Source organism: Hetaerina americana, unplaced genomic scaffold (assembly GCF_022747635.1).
Source record: "Hetaerina americana unplaced genomic scaffold, ioHetAmer1.1.p SCAF_19, whole genome shotgun sequence".
Classification (NCBI taxonomy): domain Eukaryota; kingdom Metazoa; phylum Arthropoda; class Insecta; order Odonata; family Calopterygidae; genus Hetaerina; species Hetaerina americana.
Window position 1 is genome coordinate 8,305,889 of NW_027286752.1, and position 26,493 is coordinate 8,332,381.

The 26,493-nt window shown below is 42.5% G+C and overlaps 1 long non-coding RNA gene across 1 annotated transcript in view; it reads right to left on the minus strand.

Moving 5' to 3' along the window:
* The window catches only part of LOC139687278 (uncharacterized), a 355,024-nt gene that overhangs the window by 7,019 nt on the left and 321,512 nt on the right, over window positions 1-26,493 (minus strand). The gene's annotated exons all lie outside the window — the stretch shown is intronic.

Below are 26,493 nucleotides of genomic sequence, written 5' to 3' on the forward strand. Positions count from 1 at the left end.
ACCACGCCAAAAATGTAGGAGACCGTCGAGAAACTACGTGTAACTTAACATTTGCATCCGCGATTCTTTGGACAAAATTTGAAATCTAGAATCCAACTCACTTTGATGAATTGAGATTATAATGAAATTCAAATTAATGTTTTAAAAAGTTAGATACACACATTGGAAGATCAAAATCAGACGAATGGTATCTAATCATCTCTTACTAACCTAGGTGGCACTTTTAATATCAGATGAACGAGTTTTGAAGCGTAAAATGATGGATAAAAACGGAGGTTAAGAATAACTTTGCCCAAAGTGTGACTATACATCTGTACGTCTGTTTCGAAGTTACGGTGAAATTACAAATTAATACAATGTCGAAATTGTAACGCGCAGAAAATACCCATTAAATGTTATTTAGGCACGGACATGATTTTGATGCCAGCCACCATTAATAGGAAATGATGATCTGCCCACTTCCAGTAATATGAAAACAGTCGCGAGGGGGGGATTAAGGAAGGGTAAGGGAGGAGTTGGATTATTGCCACCCTCCAACCTTGGATGCCCGAAATCTAAACCGTGGTCGAATCTAAATAATATTCAAAGCGGAGTAGTTGCGTAGTTCTCTTTTAACCTCTATCAGGAAAGAATACCCTATAGTTAAGCCGTAGGCAGTTTCCTCGACTGTAAATTTACCTCTATACATAGAACCATGCTTTTGTATATATATATATATATATATATATATATATATATATGTATATATATATGTATGTATATGTATATATCACTGTCATCAACCCCTGGGGTTTGTTAGATAGATAGATGAGTGTAGAGCTCACCCAGTACTAAGTTCAATAGCATGTGAAATTCATACATCAGAGTAGGGAGGACAGTTCTCTTCCCTGTGCCGCCTATGGTTTACCCCAGGAAGATCTGGTTTCCGAATAATCACACAGCTTTGGTGAACCTTGAGGGTGAACCCTTTGACAAAGTGGTAGTTTATAAATCACATACGAGAGAAAAATTGCGACACTTAGCGTGGTCTGTTATAACTCAGGGTGAGGAAAATAGTATTTCTTTCTACTAGAATTTGTGGAAAAGCCTAAGTGAGAAATCCCCAAATGCTAAGCAGACTATCGTTGATTTCAATACTGAAATAACTAAATATCAACTTATGATCAAGAAAAACTTCTTACTTTACACATGATAATTCTGGTAGTGATTTTTTCCGTTAGTGCATTTAGAGTTGAATAATTTGACCCTGAGAGGAAAATGTCATTGGGTTTACCCGGTAACCGCGAGAAATTATCACATTGATATCCAATTCTAAGTTGCATACGTACCTATTACCATTAAAGCAAAGAAACATACTGGCTTGCAAGAAAACAAATAAGAGCTCCAAGGCCCCGGAACAAATGCCATTCAGGTAGCCATTTGCTCTAGGAGCAAGCGTGGCTTATTTATTTCCCGTGTAATGCTTACCCTTAGTTCATTCGTTTTACACAGAGGAATGAATGATAAAAGCGATTTCTTGGAATAAACCACGCAAAGAACGGTCAAGTCGGGCTAGCCAATTATAAATTCAAGAAATGTCTTCAGAAGAAGGACGAATTCAATTATTTGCAACTAAACACGGTCTACAAGGTATTAGCATTTGCACATGCGCAAAACAACGATTATCTTGCTCCAAATACCACCCGCTAAGTATCGAGAGGTGAGAATACTTAATGAACGCAAGGGTAACATGCCGGAGATCCGAAGGTCCTCGATTCGTCCCTCCTTTCCTCTCTCACCTCAAAGACGTGCATCCGTGAGATAGAACTGGTGAGGGGGGGGGCGGAGTGGTGCGCCGATGACTCAAAAAGCAATAGAGGAGATTTGGACACGTCGCCACCACGGGAGGAGGAGGGAGGGAAAGTAGGGGCGAGAGCGGGGAGGGGTTGGACTTCGTGGGGCGGGGGGGGGGGGGGGCGTGGATGCATTGGCGGGAGGGAGTGGGGCCGGATAGTTATGTACTCTCCGCAGTGCGCCCGAAGGAAGTCCAGGAAATCTAGTTCCAAAGATGGTCACCGGGGGGAAAGGAAAGCGGGCGACGTCTGAGAGCGACATCATCCTTCGGATCTCCTCTCCCTATAAATGGCGGCGTAGGGCCATTAAAGGGAGTAGGAGGGGGGATTTGGGGGACTCGTTGTAGTGGGGGGAGGGGACGGGCAAAGGGGAGGGACCACATTCTACCCGAGGACCAGCTCTCTGTGCCATTTACGAATATTTTCCCTCCGCAAACCGCTTTCATCGGACGAATGCGGAATGGTTGACACACACACGCGCGCATACAGCTTCTTTATTTCGACACGTCGTTGCCACGAGGTCCCGCGAGCAGGCGGATTCACTGACACACAAACAACAAATTACCAAAACACACTGAAACAAACACACAAGAATAGTTTCGGCAGTGGAAGTCATTAAAGTCGAGGCGAGCGACATCGGCAGAGGAGCGGGGAAATGGAAATTTGGATTGGAAATGCGGGTCCGGCGAAGAATGATGGAAACCAAAATTGACGGATCGAGTGATTAACGAAGCAATTTACGAAGAGTGTGATGGAATAAAAAGGAAACTAATTAAAACACCGACGTCAAAAAGGGATGACGTCATTCTTGGTAGTTTTGAGACGCGACGACTTAATGAAGAAAGTTGTTTAACCAAGTGTAACTGGAAGAATTACACCGAAGGTGGATCGTGAAACAAATAAGGATATACGCCGAATTAAATAAATATGAAGATTAATCGTGGAATTCATGATGGAGCAATTTGGCCGACAGACTTCGTTAGATCTGTATTGATTCTCATTCCAAGAGAGGGTGAAGCAACCGTATGTGGGAACTGGATGGCCAAAAGTTCAATTTCGCACGCAACAAAGGATATACCAAGGATCAAAACAAAAGAATGGAAAATAGGGAAAAGGAATAAGTAGGGCAAGATATTTTTCAGTTTAGAAGAATACGGGCAAGCAGAATGTCTTAGTGACGTCACGGCTCGAAAGCAATATGGAATACAAGGTTTGTATAAAAAGTATCGGTAACAATTTTTACTTGACGTGAGCGTGAAATTATGAATTCAGACCGACGGCTAAGTGCGCATGATCGCAGATTGGCATAGATAAGACGGCAGTGCACACCATTATCATTACTGAACATTTGGCGATGCGGAAGATTTGCGCTCAAATGGTCCTGAAAGTCTTTGGACGGACGACCAAGAGCAGAGTCGAGTGTCCGCTTGCCCGAATACCTTCTGCAGCGCCATCGCGATGATTCCCCAATCCCTTGCAGTCCCGACTTGGCACCAGCAGATTATTTCTTATTCCCAAAAGTGAAATCCTCCCTCAAAGGAGACCACCATGGGATCCTTAGCGCCGCCAGAGAAGGTTGCACGCGTACCTCAAGGAGCTTACGGAATCCGCCTGCCAGGGAGCCTTCGAGTCTTGGAAAAGCTGGCTGGCATAATTGTGTCGATGCTCAAGGGATGTACTTTGAAGAATATTGAAGTATTGTAGCAATAAATGAAATTAATCAATTTTTCCGAAACGTTTCCCGATATTTTTTATGCACACCTTGTATGACCAGGACGAGTGGATTTTCGCTTCGTGTACGTATTTCGAGGCGTCCAACGGCGTAAATTGGTTGCGATTAATAAACATACAACAAAAGATAGAAATAGAGTACTTATTCAAAACTTAAATATGTCTCAGGCTGCATAAATGCGGTTACCAGACGGAGGATTATATGCAGTGGAATGTAGGAGGTAATGAGGCTGAGTTATCCGAAAACGTACTAGGCGCGTTAGGGGAAGAGAGAAGACTAATGGTAGGAACTTGAAGAAAAAGAGAATAGGAAGCCTAAGGAATGGTAATAAAAGGCTGACGACCGAGATAAAAAGGCGCAAGTTGTGAAAGAAAGGTAGGGGGAGGACAGAAATATAAAAATGTTAAACGTAGTGAAAGATTGTAGAGAGTATGCGAAGTTTTAAATGGTTATTTTAATGTATGGTTAAGGGGTATACACTGTAGCGCTAGGCGGGTCTTAGAAGAACAACAAAGCTTAGTCCCTAGAAACATCTAAAAATCCACCTTGACCGTCAGGCTATTATTTATAATAAGCGGTCAGCCTTATAATATACATTATAATATTATAAACAGGGTCTGTCCCAAAAAGAAAGTGAAAGGATTTTTCTCACCGAAGGGAATGAATTGAGTGGGGCGATTTGTGGCGGGAAAAATGGTGAGAGGTCTCGGGAAAGTAACACGACCCACATCAGTTGTCTGCGGGCCGTTACAGTCCGCGGATCGCTGCTAGACTGGACCCCTGTTCGAGAGTCGCGTCACAAATTCACGATGCCACTTTCCATGGAGCAATGAAAAGTGATAAAATTTTGTGTTAAACTCGAGAAATCGGGTTCGGAGACCATGGTCATGGTTAAGGATGCTTATGAAGATGGAGAAATGTCCCGAGTGATGGTTTCCTGCTTGCACTGGATGTTCTGGGAGGGTAGAGAGGAGGTTGACGATGAGGAATGCCCAGGACATCCATCAACAATACAGTGTGATGAAAATGTGCAAAAAGTGAGACACATGCCCATTTCTAATTGATCCCCCGAGTGCCAGGATACTAGCGAAAGAGTGCAATATTCAGAAAACTACAGTGCACTGTATTCTCACAGAGGTATTAACCATGAGAAAGGTGTGTCAAGATGGTCCCAAAGGTGCTGTCGGAAGACTGCTAGTGTGACAATCTTGCCTTGAACCTCTTGGACCACGGTGAAAGTAATCAGAATTTTTTAGAATAGGTGATTACTTGTGACGAGAGGTGGTTCTTTGAGTACGACCTAAGTACAACCCCTTTGAGTAAGTACCATTTTGGACCACTAGATTATGTCAAAGAGGACATGACGAGGTGCCAGACCTAGGGTGCCGTTGATGCATAAAAGGAAGTATACCACGACTGGCGGAGGCACTGGAATTGGAGCGTCGTTACATAATGGTGTTCTTATGAGGAATTTTAGTAATTTGCGCTTTGATCTACAATAAAGATTTCCCCCGATTTATTCTACTTTTTTGGGACGGACGGTGTATATATATATATATATATATATATATATATATATATATATATATATATATATATATATATATATATACATTCAAACACGAAATCCCGCCAAACGGCGAATAAATACTCATATATACAGAAACATATATAAGGAAAAGGGATAGGAACACGTATAAAGGACGAACACAATAGAGGTGGGGAAGGCGGAATCGCGGAATATATATATATATATATATATATATATATATATATATATATATATACATATACACACACACATACACATATGTGTGTGCGTACACACACACATATGCACACACAATATTTTACGCCTTCTCCTAATGAATATCTAGGAAAAGACGATTCATGGATGCGTGAAACAACGGAGGACGTGCAGATTTAAGGAAAAACAATTCCGATCTCCACAAGGAAGAAAAACCTTTTCTATGTTGACCACCGACGCCGGGGGTGCCTGACGTGGAAGAAGTAGTTTATGGACGATTGCTAGGGTCATTTCCGCATTTAAGGATAATTAGTAGGTGAAACTGAGGGAGGTAGGATTTCAGGGAACGGAAGGACTGTTGAATTGAACCCATCGCTCTAAAATTCAGAACGAATGATGCCGAGAGATGACATGCTCTGAAGTCCCAGGCAACGAACGGAACGCCGTATAAGGTTAAATACTTTCCCGCGGAACCAACATGTGGATCGGTATAAGTAGCACCAGGAAATCAGTGTCTTCGAAATGGAGCCCTCGAGGTGGGGAGTCCGGAAATATCAGGTAACCTCTAGCTTTTTGAGAATTCAGAGCTCGTTTAATACAATTGCATCTATAATATTCTTCAACGGCTGAGGGTTTATCGCTTATTAAACTCACCCATTGAAAACTGATTAAATTACCTCTACCCTATGCGAGAATCGTTCCCCCTTCCATACGACCTCCGGCGTATAGCGTCGCCACGTTTCTCTCAAGCTTAATCGGGTCTACGAAGCTCAACGGTGCGTGAAATTACGCGATAGGGATAGTTAGGAACAAAGATACAGAGAAAGCAGTTTCCACAGTATCGCCAAACGCCTGATTAAGTTGCGACGCCAAATTTAATTTCGAAAATTTCCTCGCAGCAAAGGTAACATCACTCAACTCTCATCTTTTTAAAGGAGCGTTTTGATTGGTGAAGGGATGGGATTTTGAAACTGAGATTAAGGGGAGAATGCTAGACAAGCGAGGATGGGGAAGGAAATTGTTAGGTATGTTGGACGGAATGAAGTTAGGAAGAAAGTACACGTCAATGAAGATGGGCGAACTGAAATGTCGGATGTCAGGTTGTTTTTTTGGTTGCCTAGTCAACGAAATGTGACACCGTACCAGTCTGTGTCCATTCTAAACATAACTCAAACGGTATAATATCAATTGTCATAACAATCTATGCAAATTAATATTCATTATATCATGCGTATATAAAGCAATGACTTCCCGAGAAACAATATTCCTGGATTCCAATCACCACTCGGAAAAAGTTGACCGGCGTTGATTTTCGTTTGAGGTTCGAAGAGCCAACATGAGGATTCGATCCGCAGGTCATCTGGTTAAAAGCGAAGGGGCCATCGCGTCCGAAGAAAACGGAATTTGAAAGAAAAATTAGAGATTATAAAATGGCATTTAGAAGCCCTCAATTAAAAGTACCCATTGCCATTAGGTCGATTGGCAGGTGTTCGAGCATCTCCCGTCCCACTACCTCGCGGTGACCTGCGAGGTATTGCGTATATTCATAGATTTAGATTTAGGAACAAGGTATATTTCTACACTTTTTGTTATGATATCTGCCAACGCAGCAGTGTAAGTCTTTCATTATTCTTCGGTGGAGTTGGTCGATTCCCTAGAAGTCCATCGTAAAAAACAGAAATCAAACAGCAAGTGTCCTGCTTATGATTCGAATCCGCGGACCTTTGGAATGGTATACCAGGCATTTCGCTACCCAGCAGTGGGACGAAGAAACCAATGGCTTAAATGCGCTCAGGTTAGGCCAGAACAACTGCGGTGACGTCGCGACTCTCAAAAAAAAACACCGAGAATAATAAAACCCCACGCGCTTGAAAGTAGGCTAATGTGAGCGAAGGATTAATCGACTCGCTCATTAATTCTCTCCTCCGCCGGTCCAACAAGAGATCCAACAACCTCCAGTTGGCGAGCAAAGCATCCTTATACAACAACAACCCAAAACTGGTCGTGTTCGGAACGCCAGTCGCTTTGTGGGAGCTGCCCTTAATTTTTTTTTTCATTCACAGTCCCAAGTAGGAATATCATATTTCCGGGAAGTGTTACTTATAAAAACATACGCTCAAATCAGTTTACATTTTCCATGAATGCTGGAAGGTGGTGTTGGTTTTGTCGTGATACTAAATGGCTGAGTGCGTGTAAGAATGACGGATGTCCGTTTTATGTTGCATGTCCATGCGGTAGTGGAATGTCGCCTTCCTACTTTTCAAATTGCACGTCATTGGATAAATTTCTTACTGCATCCTAAGGTGCCATTATTTGTCAGATGATGTTACATGTATCTGCATGCGTGTAAGTTGAATGGATTTTTGCATGAATGTATAAGCAAATGTGGGTATAGTTTTACATGTATGAGTCGATTTTGCATGTCATTGTATTTCTTTTTACGGGTGGTGATCTAACACCCCCCCGGCACACGCCCATGCGGCGGCTTGCGGGGTTTTATGCAGATGTAGACGAAGAAATGACTATTTATACGGAAGTAAGACACAGAGAGCAAAGAGACTGGAAAATGGAAAGAAATTGAAGATGAAGTTCGCTGTTGTAAGGATGATGGCAACTAAATATATTAAACAATCCCCAAACTGATTACACAGGTTTAATGAATTATAATGGAAAAGCAAACGCTTACAGAGAAGAGACGAGTTCCCAGGCCAAAGGGTTCGTTCCTCTGGAAGCATTTTAGAAGAAGCAATCAAAGTGCATGGGAATTCCAAGAGTGGCACTCACATCGCAGGCCATGAAAGGCATGGTGTCATGAAGACTTACAAAGAACTTAATTGAGTGAAATTAACTTGTTAACTGCTGAGATAATGACCGTATTAATTCCCGCAGATTGTGATTTTGTAGGACATTCGTCCAACATTTTGAGAGAGGTAACATTTACTGAAAGAATGAATACAATTTATAAATTGCTACACACACCCAAAAACGAATCTGTCTTGCCATAAAGAGCAGGGACATGAAACAAACATCTTTTACAACCAGTTTCATCTTCCACATCCATTTTAAATTTTCATCCAAGTTTTGTGGACTGAAATTCAATTTTCATGCACAACAATCGACAAATTTCCATGATAACTCTCCTACCCTCGTCACTCAGTAATTCCACTCGAATGCCGCTCGGGCGTCCGCTGTCATTGTCCCTTAACGACGTCAGAATTCTCAACTCCTCGAACTGCCATAATAAGTGAGAGGATTTTCCTCGATCTATATATAGTTATGTACTCTTTAGAAAATAACTTCGACAACTCGCGGCAAATTTTCTGTTGTTCCCTTCAAGATTTGAAACGACGGGGGAAACTTTTTAATCATTCCTCGAACATTAGGAAGCTTGGGCGAGGTTGCAAAACTCAGGAGGGTTTTCATTTTTTTCTTCCAGGCGAGGGCGCACGTGGAGGGAATTTCGAACTTGGTGGGTATGGGCCCGACGCGGAAGGCAGTGTGGGCAGGGCTCCCACGCGGCCTTGATCGCCCGCGACTTCCACTCCCACTGGTGGGGACACCAAGCCGCCATTACGACGATTTCCCTGACTGCATCAGTGTACCTTCGACTTGAATTTAAACTCTTACACCCAGCCGAAATGTATGAATTTTCAAATCCTCTTTCCCATTGACATCCGAGGACGAAGTGTACGACTATGTTGCTATACATATGTATGTATGTAAATACATACATATTTATATAACACATACCCATATATGTGTGTGGGTGGCGGTGGTCCAGGGGTAGAGCGTTGGACTACTTACTGGAGGGCCCGGGTTCGATTCCCGGGAATACCTCTCTGGGCACCTGCAGCTCCTGCCAAGCTGTTTTTTCGGGTACCAGATCTTCCTGAGAAACCATAACCGGCACAGGGAAAGGAATTGGCCCTCCTACCCTGATGTGTGAATCTCACACGCGGTCAGGCTTAGAACTGGGTGAACTCTACCATGACCTACCAAACCGACCTTCGGGTGGAGTACAGTGTTTAGATGAAGAGGGACCTGATGTAGAGGAGGATGTTGTGTTTTGCTAGTGGTCACAAATTATTTGATTAGTATTTTTGTCCATCCAAAAACCTACCTTAACCGGTAGATTACCTAATAATAATATATATACATATATATACATATGTATATATATATATATATATATATATATATATATATATATATATATGTGTGTGTGTGTGTGTGTGTGTGTATATATATATATATATATATATATATATATACACACACACGTACATGCACACATGCACGCATGTTTCAAACATGAAAACCCGCCAAATGGCAAACGTGCATTCATCCTAATGGTTCGGTGTACAGCCACAACAAAGCTCCCAGCAAAGACCCTGCTTCCCAAGAGTGGCAGGATATCATTTTGGCACAAAAAAAAGGTCGTCATTCACGTGCGGTAATGAAAAATGGAACTAGAAGTACTAGTAGATGGATAGTGGAACCACCGTGAGGCATAATGTATTCATTAGAAACTAATAGAAGAGAATATTGAAGGGAAGATCCCACGGGGAAGACCAAGAGACGAATTAAGGACATGAAACAGAAAATCTATAGGGGGAAAGAGAGGATTAGCACTAAATAGAGAAAATAGTAAGCTGCAGTAAACCAGTCTTTGAAATGAAATAATGATGACGATGCCCATTCGGGATTGATAATGTCCGGATATCGCGTAGAATAAACCTGCGGAATACGTTTACCGGCTATCTACACCTGACAACAATGAAATATTTTTCAAAATAATTATACATATTTCGATCATTTCGTTACCATGGATTTTCTTCGTGCTTCTTTCCAAATTCTTTTACAAACGCTAACACGCGAATTTAGGGTTATCAATGCCATTTGGTTCAAAATACTTGATTTCCCGTTTTTTTTAATAGTTTAAATTCTAATCCTGTGCGAAACTCTTGGCTCCACCGAATCATCCGTTAACGTCAAGTACGCCAGTAGGCACTACATTTCCTCGGTCGGGAAGAAAAAAAAAGAAAGGCGAAACGAGCGACCACCACACTCTCTGTGCACGCATCACCGCGAGAAATTCACTCCCACCTTTGAAGTCGCATCCCCGTTCCGCTTACCGATGTTTACCGGAACGCGAGATTCCACGGAATGAGGACCAGTCAGTCACGGAGGGACGACATGTGACTCATTTCGAAGTGGTCGCAGGTACCGTCTATGCGTATGTGCGGGGTCGTACGAGCAGGCATCCCTCCCTCCCATTCCCCCTTCCCCATAAAGGGGGAGCGGAGAGCGACAAGTCGGTCGGGTTCCCCGTCCAGCGTCTCCACCGCCGACCACTCGGCGACCGTCGCCATCCCCGAAGTGGTGAGGGAGGCACGGCCAGTCCAACACGAGCGTTCCTTCGGGAGAAGGAAACGATCCCACGTTGGGGGATCGATACAATCCCCAGGAGGCGACGAAGGGGGGAGCGCCCGGAACACTCACTCACGCTCCGCCGCCAGAGTCCATTCGGGCGCGCACATATTTATTCACCTACCGCGCACTCCGCCGTTTTTTCCCATCACACGCCTTGGAGGCGGAGACAAATCGGATGCCCACGATTTGTACCAAAGGGCGAAATGAGAACAAAGCGATGTCACCAGCGGTAGTTTCCGGTTTCAGAAGAATTACTTGATTTATTGGTTTCATTAATCTGGACCAGGTGGGACATCATTCTCCCATCTTCACTAATCCCTCAGTCATTGTCAGCCCTCATTTTAGCACGCATCGGCAGTAATTCGCAATTCATTTCCATCAGTTTCAGAGTTAAATATTAGCAGTATCGGCTTTAATCGCGTTTGAAATATGAATGAAGAGTAGAAAAACCTATTTCAATATTCTTTTCCAAAATTTGATATTTTTGCACAGTAAGCTGCGACTATACAGGGTACGGCGCTTCAATCCGGTCAAATTAAAATTTCAATTTGAATTTCCCACCAAATCGTAGTTCCACTGGAGGTCCCGATTGACGTTCTTGAAAGCTATAGGCATCTAGTAAACAGTCATAACCTCAAGCCGCTATTATCGAAAGTGTTCGCGCTGGGCGTCAGATTTCGAATTATATATCGACTCTTCGGGGACCCCAGATCAACTGTTTACGAAATTGTGGCTAAGTATAATAAGTCTGGGGAAGTTTTCGCTTACCTGGCAAGGAAATTTCATTCGAGGAAACGCGTGCTTGTCCGGATTTAAGCGCTGTACCCTGTACATCTAGCAGGGACTGTTCTCAGCGGACTTTGCCCTCCCCTCTAGTACTGGATCGTGAGCAGCTTCGAGAGATATACAATCTAGGCCATTCCGGCATCGTGCCACGCGAAATCTTCTGCCTCAGAGGAATCATAGCGCAATGCAAAGCCTCACCTCTGGTTGGAATCAAACCAGCGAGCACTACATCAAAGGGTGAGTGTTACAATGGCGTCCTCCTTCCAAGCCCTGACTTGTGGGATATTGCGAGGATGCAAATGCTCGTGACATCGACTCGACGATATAGTAACCAGCTTTGCTTCGACCTCATGTGAACTCTCAAGTCATAATCTTTTCCTCCGTATTTATCTTCAGTTCCTAGGCACTAACTCTCTGTAGTTTCCAACCAATATTTCCTCTCATAGATAAATAATTTCTCTGGGGAGGTTTATAAAATAGGTCGTCCCACGAGATTTGCTCATTCTACATTAAGTCCCTACCCAAAAATGATGCCATTCTCTTCGCCTAATGTTCATGGAACATATCCAACAAAATTTGTCGGAAAAAATTTGATGAGATAAATGTTCATTTATCTATCGTGGTTTTTCATTTTCCGCATCGAATTTATATTCGCTTCAAATCTTGTGACATCATGTTTCTCATTGTTCAAAACGGCAGAAGAGGATTCACGGGTACATGCGTATGAGTGATTTGATTCCAAGTTTACGGTGCACTTCACCAGAAACTCTTCTAGTTGAAAAGGTCCTTCGGCTCTGAGCACATACCGGAGCATTTTCAGCAACGCACGAAGAATTCAGAACCAGTCGTCAATTTTCGATGCATGTCTAAAACGATATCTTGCTAGGGTTACAAATGTCATACTTTTCCTCCAATTCTTTGACTAAACCTGCTCTAGTAACAAGCTTACGGATTCTCTCGCCGAAGTTCGTGATTCTCGAGTTACCAAATGAAAAAAACCAACAGGAAGACCAAAAGATGAAGAAGAAGATAGTCTCATCCAAAAGAATTCCTTCAACACCGGAGACAGAAAGAAATAGTCTCTCGGATTGGATGTCTTGAGCTCCACAGGGGGATGAAAAGCCAGTCGTAACAACCCCTTCCCGCCAAACAATGGGAGGGGAGGCGGGATGGAACCCAACCAATACGGCCAGACAGGGTCGGGAGGAGGAAAGAGGCCTGTCAGCATTGCGAGGGAGGAATAAAACCCTGGCAGTTGTTCAAAAAGCGGGATTAAAAGGGCGGAGGGAGGAGAAAAAAATTGGGGGAAGAGGGTCCACGTGGCCCTTGGGGTGTGGGGAGACATGCGATATATGCATGCATCGCAGACCACATAGAAGGGAGCCCTCTCCCTCCATCACTCCCACCGACACGATCCGGAGGGTAGGATTGTACGCACGTATAATTGGCGATCTAGCAACGGGATCGGCGTGCATGAAGTCACGAGAGTCGTAACATTATTTTTTTTAAATACGAGAATTATCAGGTTCCAGCTCTCAGAGGAGCAGGGAAAGATCCCCCCAAGACTACCGTCGAGAAGCACTGCTGAGAATTAACTATCTTCGGAATTACGACGTCCATTAGATGTGGATCGATTGCGTTATGGAATCCCGATTTGAGACTGTCATCTCCGCCACTCGGAAATTACGTGCCTCCGATTTCATTCGCCGCCGGCTCCACAAGTGGGCAGGCACGTTGGGCCTCGCGTGACGGAACATGTGGCGCGAAGCCCGAGTCTTTTGTTTTCCACCACTCATATTAATACGGAATTATATTTTATCATCCTCAAACATGCGAGGAAACGTGCAACTTTAAATACACACGCGTTCGTGTTAATTATAAATGCTTTATCGCGGCGTGAGAATTTAAAAAAAAGTTGATGTGATGAAACGATTGAAGAACCGTGGTTTAATATGCGACTACAACGGCCTGCTTTCACTAATAAGATATCATTGGTAAAGCACATAATTTAAATCTTTTATCGCTCAAATCAGCTGTACAATCGTGATTCTTCTGTCACAAGGGTATAATTAAATGGGAATGAAGTTGAAGGTAGAAATATTTAATATTTTTTACTGCCATTATATTAACAGAAGATTTCCTAGCGCTGGAGTACATAAGATGTCACTACGGTCATATTAAAAATGAACAAATAATACAATGAGGACATACTTAAAGTCAACTCACTGTGATAAAATAAATCAAATCCAAAGGTCACCAAATATTTAGTCCCGAAAAACTTGAGAATACAATTTGATACAAATTTTATCTCCATTAATGAATTTGAACTCCTCCCTTTGTTCACTAGCTTTGAGTTAGCAGACGGCACTCTCTTCACACAGCGAGCAGATACTAGAGGCTAAATTACAATGCCGTATTGATACGATTAGTGACAAACTCGTTATGGCTGCCAACCAATTTATGAATTTTGAATTCAAGAAAATATAAAGTAAAAATACAAATATCTCAAGTCCCATAGTGATACCCGAAACAACAGCGTGAAATGAAAGGAAAAGAGGCTGTCAACCTCTCTAGGCATCCTCATTCTCCCATGCACTTCCCCATTCGCCTGTGATGGAAAATTAAATGTTGCTCGTGACGCATTTTGAAAAAAACCTCGCCAATCGAAATAAGAAATTGATTACCTGCCGCTAGTTTTCTAAATTCCCTCAAGTCACTGCTCTTTACTTTAATACTGACTGATACTCTGCAAAAACCCCTGCCAGACAACCCTTTTGTTCATAGCCGGGTAGTGCAATATCTTACATCTATCTCAGGAAACCACCACAAGGACGTGTCAGAGAATAATAATTACGGGGCACATCCAATGTTGGATTGTATTAAAAAAAGATCAGTAGCAGAGTTACGCTGGAAGGGTAGAAAACTTAATATTTTCTTTATTGTGAGAACCTCGCGTTTTCAAAGGACCAATGAAGTAGAATCACGTGGATTCATACAGCTCAATTACAAAATGCATTGACTGTCGCGTGGCAGACGTAATATCATAATCACTATTTGAAAATTGAAGAGCGTTTCAAATGAAAGAGTATCACACAAGGCATTGCGTTCTAAAAATTCATCTAAAGCGTGCTGATCTTTCATTTAAATGTATTTTTCATGCGTAATACAACATGTGTGTGCCCCCAGCACAAAGGGACGGATTCGCGATCCCTTCCTTGATCCCCAAACACTTTTTGATTGGCGATAATCAATCATTTTAAACTGTACGTTATTATTAAATAGCAATCAATGTAATGAAATGCGCCATACAATATCGGTGTAATGCGATACGTATCGTTTCAATGAATCAATATTAGGTCGCTCTACTCGCTTCTACTACTACCGTGACAATCACCGATTGATATCCATTTCCGAATTCGGAACACGGATCCGACAGGGCGACTTCCACTTCGGTGGACATTACGGTGGACGCTTCTCGGCGCTCACTCCGATTACTGCGATTTATCGATTTATTAGCGAGCGCGGGTGACGAGTTCGCAAACGCGAAAGCAGATGGAGTCTCTGCGACTAAGTGTGCTCGCGGAGGTGAAAAGAAAACAATTAAAGAATTCGCCAGTCGCCACTCGAGGTGGACGAAGAGAGGGCGACATCTGCGAGGGATCGGGAGTGACCGAAGATGCAAGAGGGTGGAGTGACAGACATCGAGACTCCCAGGAGAAGGTTTCTCAAAAAGCCGCCGGGAAAATCATTGAGTGAAATAACATTTAAAAAATGAAGATATCAGAAGTTTGGACTCGTAAGAGGATGTCAAATAATGAAAGTGTTACACCATGTCATTTCGCCGACACCAACCATTACTCGCGAGTGAATTTTCCCTCCTTTGGAAGAAAATCTTCAATCGACTTCACGTGCCATTTTTCGAAATGCACACACCAAGGAAGAGTGATGCGGCGGTGGGAAATTCAAATCCTCTGTCCCGAAACGGTAATCGAATTCATATATTTCTCACATTCAAGCCTAAACGGAGCGTTGACGCCGAAATACTACCTTGATCAAAAATTTCCCGGAATTTATTCAGAAAATTAAAAATACAAGTTTATTCATCTAAATCTATATTGTCCCCTTCAAAGTAATCCCCATCGACTGCAACACACTTATGCCAGCGCTTGATCCAATCCTCGAAACATTCTTTATATTCGGTTTTCGGTATGTCCATCAGTGCTTCCTGCGATTTTTCCATTACTTCCTCTCGGCTGCTAAAACGCGTTCCCCGTAATGGTTTTTTAACTCGATTGAACAGAAAGAAGTCACAGGGAGCCAAATCAGGTGAATTCGGTGGCTGTTGGATGGTATTTGTTGCATTTTTCGTCAAAAAATTACGAATAATGATAGCACTGTGCGACGGTGCGTTATCATGGTGCAAAATCCACGAGTTTTCTGCCCACATTTCTGGTCTCTTTCGGCGAATTGCTTCACGCAAACGTCTCATAACGCCCAAATAATACTCTTTGTTTACTGTCTGGCCTTCTGGCAAAAATTCATGATGCACTACACCGTTGTAATCCATGAAAACCGTCAGCATTGCCTTCTTTTTTGACTGAAAACGACGTGGTTTTTTTGGTCTCGGCTCATTTGGTGAACGCCATTCACTTGCCTGATGTCTGGATTGCGTGTCGTACTCATAAACCCACGTCTCGTCTCCAGTAATGATCCTTTTGATGAATGTGGGATCGGATTCAGCCTCGCAAATCATGTCTTTTGCGACGTAAACACGGTCTCTTTTTTGCATGAAATTGAGGTCTTTCGGCACCAACTTTGCTGCTACACGACGGAAACCCAAATCATTAACCACAATGTCTTGGGCGGATCCATAGGCAATGTTCAAGTCCTCCGCTATTTCTCTGATGGTTAATTTGCGGTTATTGACCAACATTTCTTTTACTTTATCAATTTTTTCACCGACTTTCGATGTCGATGGTCTGCCACTGCGTTCATCATCTTCGATTGACTCACGACCACTTCTGAACCGCTCGTGCCACTGGTAAACGACCGTTTTTTTTAGAGAATCGTTGCCGAAACACTTTTCCAACGTCCGTGCGCCACTAAATCCGTTTTTTACGCAAAATTTAATACAAGTTCGTTGTTGCAAATTTAAATCCATTTCTGAAATTGTAAAAAATCGCCAACACACACAGAGATAGATGTACTCTTGGCTACGTAACTTTTGCAAATGTCAAGTTATGACACTAAGATTTAAAGGGAATATCAACAACAGATGTACCAATTTAACAAAAAAAACAGAACTCAAATCGGAACGATGGGAGCGCCACACGGTGGTTATTCCGGGAACTTTTTGATCAAGGTAGTATGCCTCACTCCGCGCGTACGGCTTCAAGTAAGGCAAGCCCTGGGGCAAATCTCGTTATCCTCCCCGGAAGAACATTTCCAGGTAAAGAAACCTTGCCGCAATATTTTCCGAGGAAAGGAAAAACTTTGTTAAGGGACATACTCACTCTCGCTCTCAGGTCGCTGTTCCAACATCCAATGTTTTCCAAACGAAGAATGAATAATAAATGAATGGCCGTGAAATAAACTCGAAAAGCGAGATTAATTTTTCGCCAAACAGCGTATCAAGGTCAATCGAAAAAAGGTTGAGAATCACGCGAAATAAAAATCGGCAGAAATATTTCGAAGGGGATTTTATTTTGTTATTCCCTCACTATATCACATTCTTTAAAAAAATAAATAAAATACATGCAACAGTTCCGTTTATCTTGAATAAAACGGATTTCCACTCTCCTCTGCTCTATAAAACGGTGAATGATGGAGAGCTGGGATTCAAGAAGGGATTATTTACCCCAAAAAACTTCATACAAGGAGAAAATTATTTTTCACGGCCACCGTAGGTTTGATAAGGGGATCCAGGTAAAACCTCTCGCTAAGCTAAACACTAAAATAGGAGGGCAAAAAATAAAGCAGGTGGAACAGTTTCATATCTCAGAAGTGTTTTGGGCCAAAATGGTCAAAGTAGTAGGGACATAAGAAGAAGAATTGCGTTAGTAAAAGTAGCTTTCACAAGGAGAAGGGAGTTGATGACAGAGACTTTGAGTAAGGATGTTAAGAAGGTTGCATTTTACTATACGATACTAAGTAATGTGTTCCGTCGGGGCCTATCTAAAAATTACCTTGAATCGTAGACTGCCAAATAACAATAGTAAAAATGGAGCAGGGTATTTCTCTTATTTTTCCTGCACCATGCATTTCGATGTATTACTGTTTCTCTATCATTCCTGTCTCTCAATCATATGAGAGAAATGCGCTATTTTAACAGTATAATCATTTCGTATAATCGATATCATAGAAGAAACTCTGTAAACGTACGGTGGGATCAGAACGCTCTGGTCGACGTAACCCAGACGCTCCTAGCGGCGGCGCCTGCGTCGTCGGCTACGATGCTTCCTCGAACGCGGAGAGCAATTCCTTGACGGCGCGCACCTTTCAGTGAAACGATGATTCACGAGGCGTCTTTCATCTCGAGAGCAAGCTTCGGCTTCGACTCTCCGAAACCTGCCGCTAATTTCAAATGCACGCAAGAAAGTAAAGATAAGAGTGGAAGGGAAAAGGCATTCGGGAATAAGAGGGGGATGGATCTGTTTTGGGCACAGCTCGAGACTCGATTGATTCGCAAGAGAAGGAAAAATATGAAAGGAAGGTCCCCAGATGAAGATACGAAAGAATCACCTCCGGGAGGACAAGTGAGATGGCGACGGCCTGAAAGGAATCCAGGGGCACGCTCAACCAATCTTCGGATGATGTGAAGGGCTAATGAAGATGGGGGTGACCTTCCTCTCCCCCCCAACAGCTCCCAAAACACTCACCTAACCCTAATTGAGCAAATTGTCTCAAGTGAATAATAGCCGCGCGCCTGCCTCCGTCCGAGCGTCGCCCCTTTCCACGCCCGCGAGACCACTGCAAGTGCACGGGGGTCGAGAGCATTTGCGTCGCGCGGGGAACCTAACCCGAAGGATATGGGGGAGTTCTGCCGGCGCCCGTCCCCCTCGCCTCCCGCGGTCTCCCCCGAAGAAGCCGACAGACATTTCTCGCCGCTGCGTTGCGGTCGACGCTTCCTATTGAACTGACGTAATGGGTGCCCCATGAAAAATAGTGCACCGACAAATGTACAGAGCTTAGTACAAACTTATGCCGAAGTTACGAACGTGGTGCCAAAAAAAGGAAGTTATTTTCGAAAAAGGCAGAATAAGTAGGTAGAGGGCATTTTGACATGCTGTGGCATTTTTGGGTCCTTCTTATAAGGGAGAACTTTGAATTTTTGGGATAGAATAAGGAAAACAATACGGTTTTTCGAACGGTATGAATGGAGACAGAAGGTTCGAGTGTATGTATATACGTAGATACTTATATAAGGTGCAATAAAGAATCGAAGGAAATAATGTAAATCTAAATGATGTTGCCCGCAAAGACGAATATTTGTAAATGACCGACCAAAACCAATACATAAAATAGGACAATGATATCATTAATGATAATATCCTAAACGGTAATTTGGAACCACTGGGGAACCTTCTATCAATATGTACGTCAAATATTTAGATAATAAATGACTACTCTCCATTATACCGAAGATTAAAGTTGATAAAAGCAAAATATTTATAAATTCTATCTAAACCGAAGATAAAATTTGAAACCGAATATAATATTTATAAAGTCTGTCCCTGTCGAAAAACATTACAAATCTATTATATATGAATAAAACCGTGCCTGGCTTAAAGCTCACTCATTTATTTACTTATGGCAGGTACATTTTGAACAATTCCAGAAGATGCAAACATTTTCAATTTGGCAGGAAGGTTAAGGATTTGTTGCGTAATCGCCAGAGAGAATCTAAAATTTCGGAATATTGTCCCGATTTCGAAGTAAGAACAGATTTTCGGCTCCAATCTAAGAAGCATGAGAGAGAATGTACACCGGGAGGGAGGGGGGGTCCTTAGGCGTTGAGAATTTAGATACTGATACGAAAATCCCTGGTTTTTTGCCTACCACTGCGATAACCCCGCATTATCCCGGATTTTGCAGTCTTCCCTGACGCTGGTTACCCTGGATTAGGTGCATAATTTTTGTAACCACTTTCTCCTGGTCAGATGCGACCGAGACCCAAACATTCCAATTCCCACCCTCGGTTCTGAGCTCTGCCGGATGAATAGGACACTAATCCCCCAGCTCCCGGAACCGCCAGGAAAGAAAAGAAGCGGGAGCTCGCGGCGGTTAATCCCGAGGGAATCGCGGTCGGGGGGCGAGGGCGTCGGGTGCCTGCCATGGCACTGGGGCGATGTTGGCTCGCAGGTGCGAGATGAGGAGTGAAGGAAATGGATGGGGGTGAGGCGGGGTGAGAGGGGAGGGAGCGGCAGAATGGGTGCGTGAGTGTGAGAGAGAGGGCGAGGGAGGGGGATGGGGGATGTGGAGCGCATAGGAGATAGGGGGAGTGAGGGGACGCATTACATTGGGAAGGGAATGGCCCCGCTGGTTTGGGCTGTGAAGCGCCGAAACGGAACGTCACCCTACATAGCGCCGCGACGCTATTCTGAGCGCTCTTCTGGCTCCGCGGCGCTATTCCGAGAGACAGTGTAGCCAGGCGGGGAGGGGGGGCTGCGAGACACCCCTCATTCACCATCTCCATACGCGAGGGAAAAACGCAGCATTGCATTCGTGAAAGAACTCGCCTAAAGGCATTTTATTGGTAAGACTTCGTGGTCCAGAGAGCCGTTTGGGTCATTTTCCCCACGTTCTACATTCGTGTGCGTGAGTGTATTGGTTCGTGTGCGCGTCTGTGCATGTTGTTCGGACTTTGCGAGCATTACAACGCATCAACAAATATGTTCAACAAGAATTTAAATATTTACATAATATTTTATCAGAGCAAAATAACTGAATAGACGTGCAACAATTTCAGAGAGTAAAAATCATTATTAGAATAATTTTTACATTTTGAAATTGTTGCACTGAAATTCATATTTGTGGATGACTCCGTTAAAAGTTACTGCCGCGGCATCTCCCGCAGTTTCTTGGGACTGAATAGACGGCCTAAATCGATCCCCAGGAAGTGAAACATTTTTAGACCTGCCATTTAACAAGCTAAGATATATAGATATTTGATTATGAGTTCAAAGTTTATTACGACATCAATTACGTGAAAAATTATCTTTTAGGAATGTATTATGTTAATGATTCGGGTGCAAATCAAATATCTCGGCTAGCCTGAGTGATGTCTTTGGATAGCAGTTTGACAGAAAATAATTATCCCCGACCCCTTTTTCACACCGATTTGCCTAAAACCTTTGATTTCAAAAATAAAATTCAATCTATCATTATCATTCTTTAAAATATCGTCATTAAACTCTTGATTTTGGAAAAAATAATTGATGAAAACTGAATTAAGAATTTCACTCACATTTTTATATCTAGAAATTGAAAGTTTACTCTTTGACCTGCAAAAAAGTGTACGGGGATGGCATAATTGCGATGTATACCCATTGCGTACTTCTAAACGATACGGTTCGAATGACGATAGACAAAAAACAGCAGACGCTTGCATAGCGGTAGTTCAGCGGAGTGGCCCTATCTTAAAATGGTGACATGAATCTCACCCACAGTTAAAAAAAAAGACTGTCCCAATTGGGTCCTTGGGCCCTGCGTCCTACCTGTAGGACGAAGGAGGACGCAAATAGATAAGGCGATAAGTACCCCTGGAAATTTTACTGGGCTCATTTCGTGGGCCCCGAAGAAAAGACCGTTCTTAACGTAGAACCATCTCGTATAATGAAAATTCCAATATTCACTAGTTTCCCTAAAGATTAACCTCAATGAATCCTTACTCCTTCCATGAATGTACAAATTTAAGTATGTGATAATATACCTGTACGCATGTCATATGGCAAGGGTGACTTAATATTTAAAAAGTATTAACTTACATATATTTATTTAATTAATTATATTTTATTGAAAAATTGACCCCCAATAATCTAAAAAAACATCGAATTTTACAATTTAATCTCGCAATGGTGATTGTTTGGCGTAAAAGTTAATGAAAGAAAGTTTAAGATTTGGAGAAAAATAATTGAAATTACGTTTTAAAATACCTACCGGGATGATGTCCAGGGTGAACAGAGTATGTTTCAGCCAGAAATGCGGCAAACCACGCTAAAATATTAGCCACCCTCTTGGGACATGACAGTCTCCTTGAGATAAAAATAGACTGAAGAGTATATGGGAGAAAGAAGCATTGGGGAAGACTAAGAATGGCAAGCAGGGAAGGAACATCGTGGAATTATGGATTTATGAATAACTGCGGGCGCTGCGGCCAGAGAGGGCAGCACCGATCTCCTCCCCCCCCCCACCCCCCGTGAGATAAGTACCGCTGTTGATGATGGCGGCTAAGCAACGAGAGGGTGGAAAGGGGTTGGGGGATTCGAAGATTGATGTAGCGCACCGAGAGCCGCGAAAGGGTCCGCAATTATATGCAAATGCCTCTAAATTTGCCGCTCGAGCCTTTCGGACACCCGCGTTTTTATCATCATTAAGGCCCAAGAGGGCACCGAACAGAAGGGCGAGAGAGAGAGAGAGGGCGGGATGCGATTGGGGTATCACCATCAGTATTCCGCCGAAAATTTTACAAGGTCACCGGGATGAAAATTCTTCAAACTGCTTAAATGAAGAAATATACTATGCACCGACATATTTCCCGAAGAGCAATGGCCACTCCAATTTAACCTCACATTATGATGAATCTTTTGATAATCGAGGCGATGACAATCAAATGATTAATTCCTGGGGCAAACTGCTATCCCTGGTTGCTCCCAAACCCATCACCCCGAACTGAAAATCGTGGATCTTCCTGAAGTGAGACGAATGATTTTGCTCAGTGATATTAAATCACATCTACTCCACAGTCGGAGTTAAATAGTCACCTACGGCCTCACTTTTTAGGAATCCCAGGATTCATTAGTCAAAGCTTACCGATTTACCCTCCCCTCGTGGTAACTTAGCATTTCCATTGTTGTTTCGAGTACCACGTCAACAGATACACTCCCTCCATTCTTGAACTTCTTAAATTATTCCCTATGCTGTTGGTAGACTGCTTCCCTAAGAATACGAACACCGCACACCCAAAGTGTTTCCAATCTTTCCTGCGGGATTTATCGAATACGCATTTATTTTCCATATTCTTAAAAAACTTTTCATTGTTGATAAATTTATATATCTCGTATTTTCACACAATTTTACAACCTTGACGTGGTGGAAGGACTTGCGCAATCTGATAACCCCTAGAACTGTGCTGGCATACTTGATGGCGAGATAGGAAGGGCATTAAGGGAATTAAAATCAATGAGGCCGAGAGGATAGATAACAGTCCCACGAAACTACTTGAGGGGATTACGAAAACGTAGGCGAGAGAGTTTTTATGGCCTAATTAGCATCATTTATGAGGGAGGAAATCGGTCGGAAGATTTCGTCCGATCAGTGTCAGTTCCCATTCCCAAAAAAGGGAAAGGCAGCCATATGTGACGACTAAAGATCAATAAGTGTGATTTTACACGCAGATAGGGTGTAATTAAATCCATCAATTAGAAGATAGGAAGGAAGCCAAATGATTACTTAGATAATGGTGAGTTAGGGTCAGGAAGGAGAGAGAGACACGCGAGATGCCATAGCCGTAATGAAACCACTTCTGGAGAGGAACATAGAATACCATAAGGATATAAGTTATATGCTTGTTTCGTAGATTTTGAGAAGGCGTAAGATAGAGTGAATTGGGTACAATGAATGAATGTATTGCAGAAAAAAGAATGAGATTGGAGGGATAGTAGACTTATCCGCGACCTGTACAATCTCAGACACCTCAGGTGCGAGTTGAGGATAGCGAGTCCGGATGGGCAGTATTCAGAAGCGGGATAAGACCGATGTGCCCATTATCACCGGTACTTTTCAAAGTAGATGTGGACTAAATGGCTAAAGAGGCATGGGAAGAGCTGGAGATAGGGAGGAAAACCGGTAGAAAAATCGTAAAAATCAATTAAATGTGTGGATGATCAAGATTCAGCAAGTCAGTCAAGGGGTTACAATCATTGCTGAGCACACTAGAAATTCAGTGTTATCTGTATGGGATGTAGTGAGAACCAACGTGGGTGTAACAGATGTTAAAACGTTTTCGAAAAGAGGAAAGCAAATTTATACGTTAAGATATAACGGCAAAAAATAGAGCAAGGGAAACAGTTTACATCTTGAACGTATATTGGACCCGTATGATCGAAGTGGAAGTGACATAAAGAGAACTTCTGCGTTAGGCAAAGATGATTTCACAAGGGGTTTGATGGCGGGGAGGCTGAGCAAGAATTTTACGGAAAGATTAGTGAAAGCTGCGGCCTTAAGTTTAGTTACGCATGATGCGGAAACATGCTTGTCGAAGCAAGATGATAGCTGAAGTAGAGTGTGTGTGGAGAAGGATGGTAAAGGATGATTGTTGAGAGAAATCCAAAGAAGGCAGAGAATGTGGATACAGAGCATTTTGTTTGAGGATGAAATGCTGAACACACTGATAGAGGGGAGAATGTTTGGCGAGCTCCTCCATTCCATCCAAAATGACAAAGGATAGCCATTTTGGATGGAATATAGGGAGGAAGGAAGCATGCTGAATTGAGTTTTACAGTAGTTTCGTATTTGTGGATTATTGTAGCGTCAAATGTAAGGTTGTGTTTTGTTAGAATAGGCAAAGAAACATATTGCTCTATCTTGGCATAATATGGGTTCATCCAAAAGGTACCCTAAATGGTAGAATACCAATGCCAAGAATAATTTTTCGTGATAATAACTCCCTTCTCTTCCAAATCTTTCTTATTGCTAACGTTAATGTATTCTTTCATTATGAGCGTTTTTTTATTCCAAGTCTAGTTTTTTTAGCCATCAATCAGCTTTTCTTCTGGAATAGTAACTACCTCTAATACTCTGTTCTTGTCATTAAAATACTTTTCGTCTTATTATGCCCATTGCTTAATACCTTACTTTTATTTCCTCTCAACATGGACGAAAGTAAAAATTTATATTTTCCTATCAGTTTTCATAACGACAACTTTCGGAAGCATGTGCATTGGAATATGTACTGTCCCTTTTGCAGAGATTATTGAAACCGATTGCAATTCTCAATAAATTTTGTCAAAGAGGGGCTAATGCATCATCAGGTGAGACACCTAAGAGCGATCCAAAATGGCAGTGCGAGTTCAAAATGGGTGGGAGTTCGCTGACCGAGATCTTAACCAGGAGTTCAGATCCTCGTTAAAGGGTCTCGACCCCGTACTGCGCCTCAATATTAAGGGGTGGGATCGCTAGAGCGGAATTTACGGTGCGAGGCTTTTTCCCGGGATATAAAGGGCGTCTAGGGAAAGGAACTGACCCGATCGCGTGTCGAAATGGGCTTTAAGGGAAGAAAAAGCGAGCCGCACACAACCACATCACTTCCACGAGCCCGCGAAAGAGTAATGGGCTGCCATCGCGCCTACGCCAATAACCCCATGACCTAGAGGACCCTCCACTCACAGGAGAAAAATAAGAACAAGCTTGCGAGCGAGAGGAAGGATTAGGAAAATGGGAAGATTTTTCCTCGGAGAAATACACGAGAATGCATTTCAATGCTCTCAACAATGAATAACTTTCAGAACATAAGAAGGAAAATGTTTTTGCTACACACGTACCCAATAAAACCGTCCGTTACTCTCCAAATGCTACGACAATATAATCAATAGTTTTGCAGGCGATTCCTTAAAAAGCAGAGTGTCTGGAAAAACTCGAAAAAATCTACAGCCATAAATCGAACTGCGTTTCAATGCAAGGAAGAACCTTTCCCCCACCACGAAGATGACAAGTTAATATGCATGTACTTGTCAAATACACGAACCAACTCGGCGATCAAAGACGAGAAAAAGATATGACTCTTTGATTTATAATATAAAACACTTCTTTAAACCAAGAATTCATCGGCATTATAACTAAATATGGCATTATGCTTTTCCATATCCAGTGATAATAGATATTTTTGCTGAGATCGCTATGTTTTAATTTGGTCAACGGAGAGCCAAGACAGAAGCACATTCTAAAGCGACAAAAAACCGCGAAGGAAACAGAAAGTTAACAAATTAAATTATCCTCTCAATCATCATCCTCCTTAAATAAATCCTCCTTAAATAAATCCCCCAAATAAATTCCCCGAAATACCTATCTTTCCACGATCTCAAAATGATTGCAGATAAGATTTGAAGAAGAGAGTACATATTTGAATAAAGATTCGAATTCGCTACATATCGCAGTTAGTCGGTGAAACACGTAAAGATGAGAGATCGCGTTTTAAACAATGATTTTGATCCAGTAACATATAGTATCGCCGCGCTGCGAAATCAACTTTTTTATTTTTAAAGGCCCTTGTCAAGAAAATTGGAGACCTATTTCGAGACGGGTTCATTTATATGGTTAAAAATACTCCGGTGCTTCACTTCTACCAATCGTTATTTCAACGGCGAATACTTATATGATTTTCAGATAAACATTATCCGATGTCTCTTCTTTGACTACGGCACTATATCCTTGAAAACTTGAAAAACCCATTTTTTCCACTTTCCAATATTTTTCCAAATTTGTTCATAAATTAATCTTCCGTAAAAAACAGTATATGATCCCTCGTAAACCAGACTTCTTGGAAGTCAGAGATGCCCACCTCATTAGGCGGCGAATTTCGCCACACACTTTTTTCACAAGCTTTGCTTTACAGCATCAGGCGCCCGTCCGACTGAAAAAACCATCGTAAACACCCGTCCTGTGTAACACGAGCAAACTTTTATTATCAATTAATGAGTGTCAACATTATTATCAGACCTCGGCTTGAGACTTGTTTGAGATAGTGA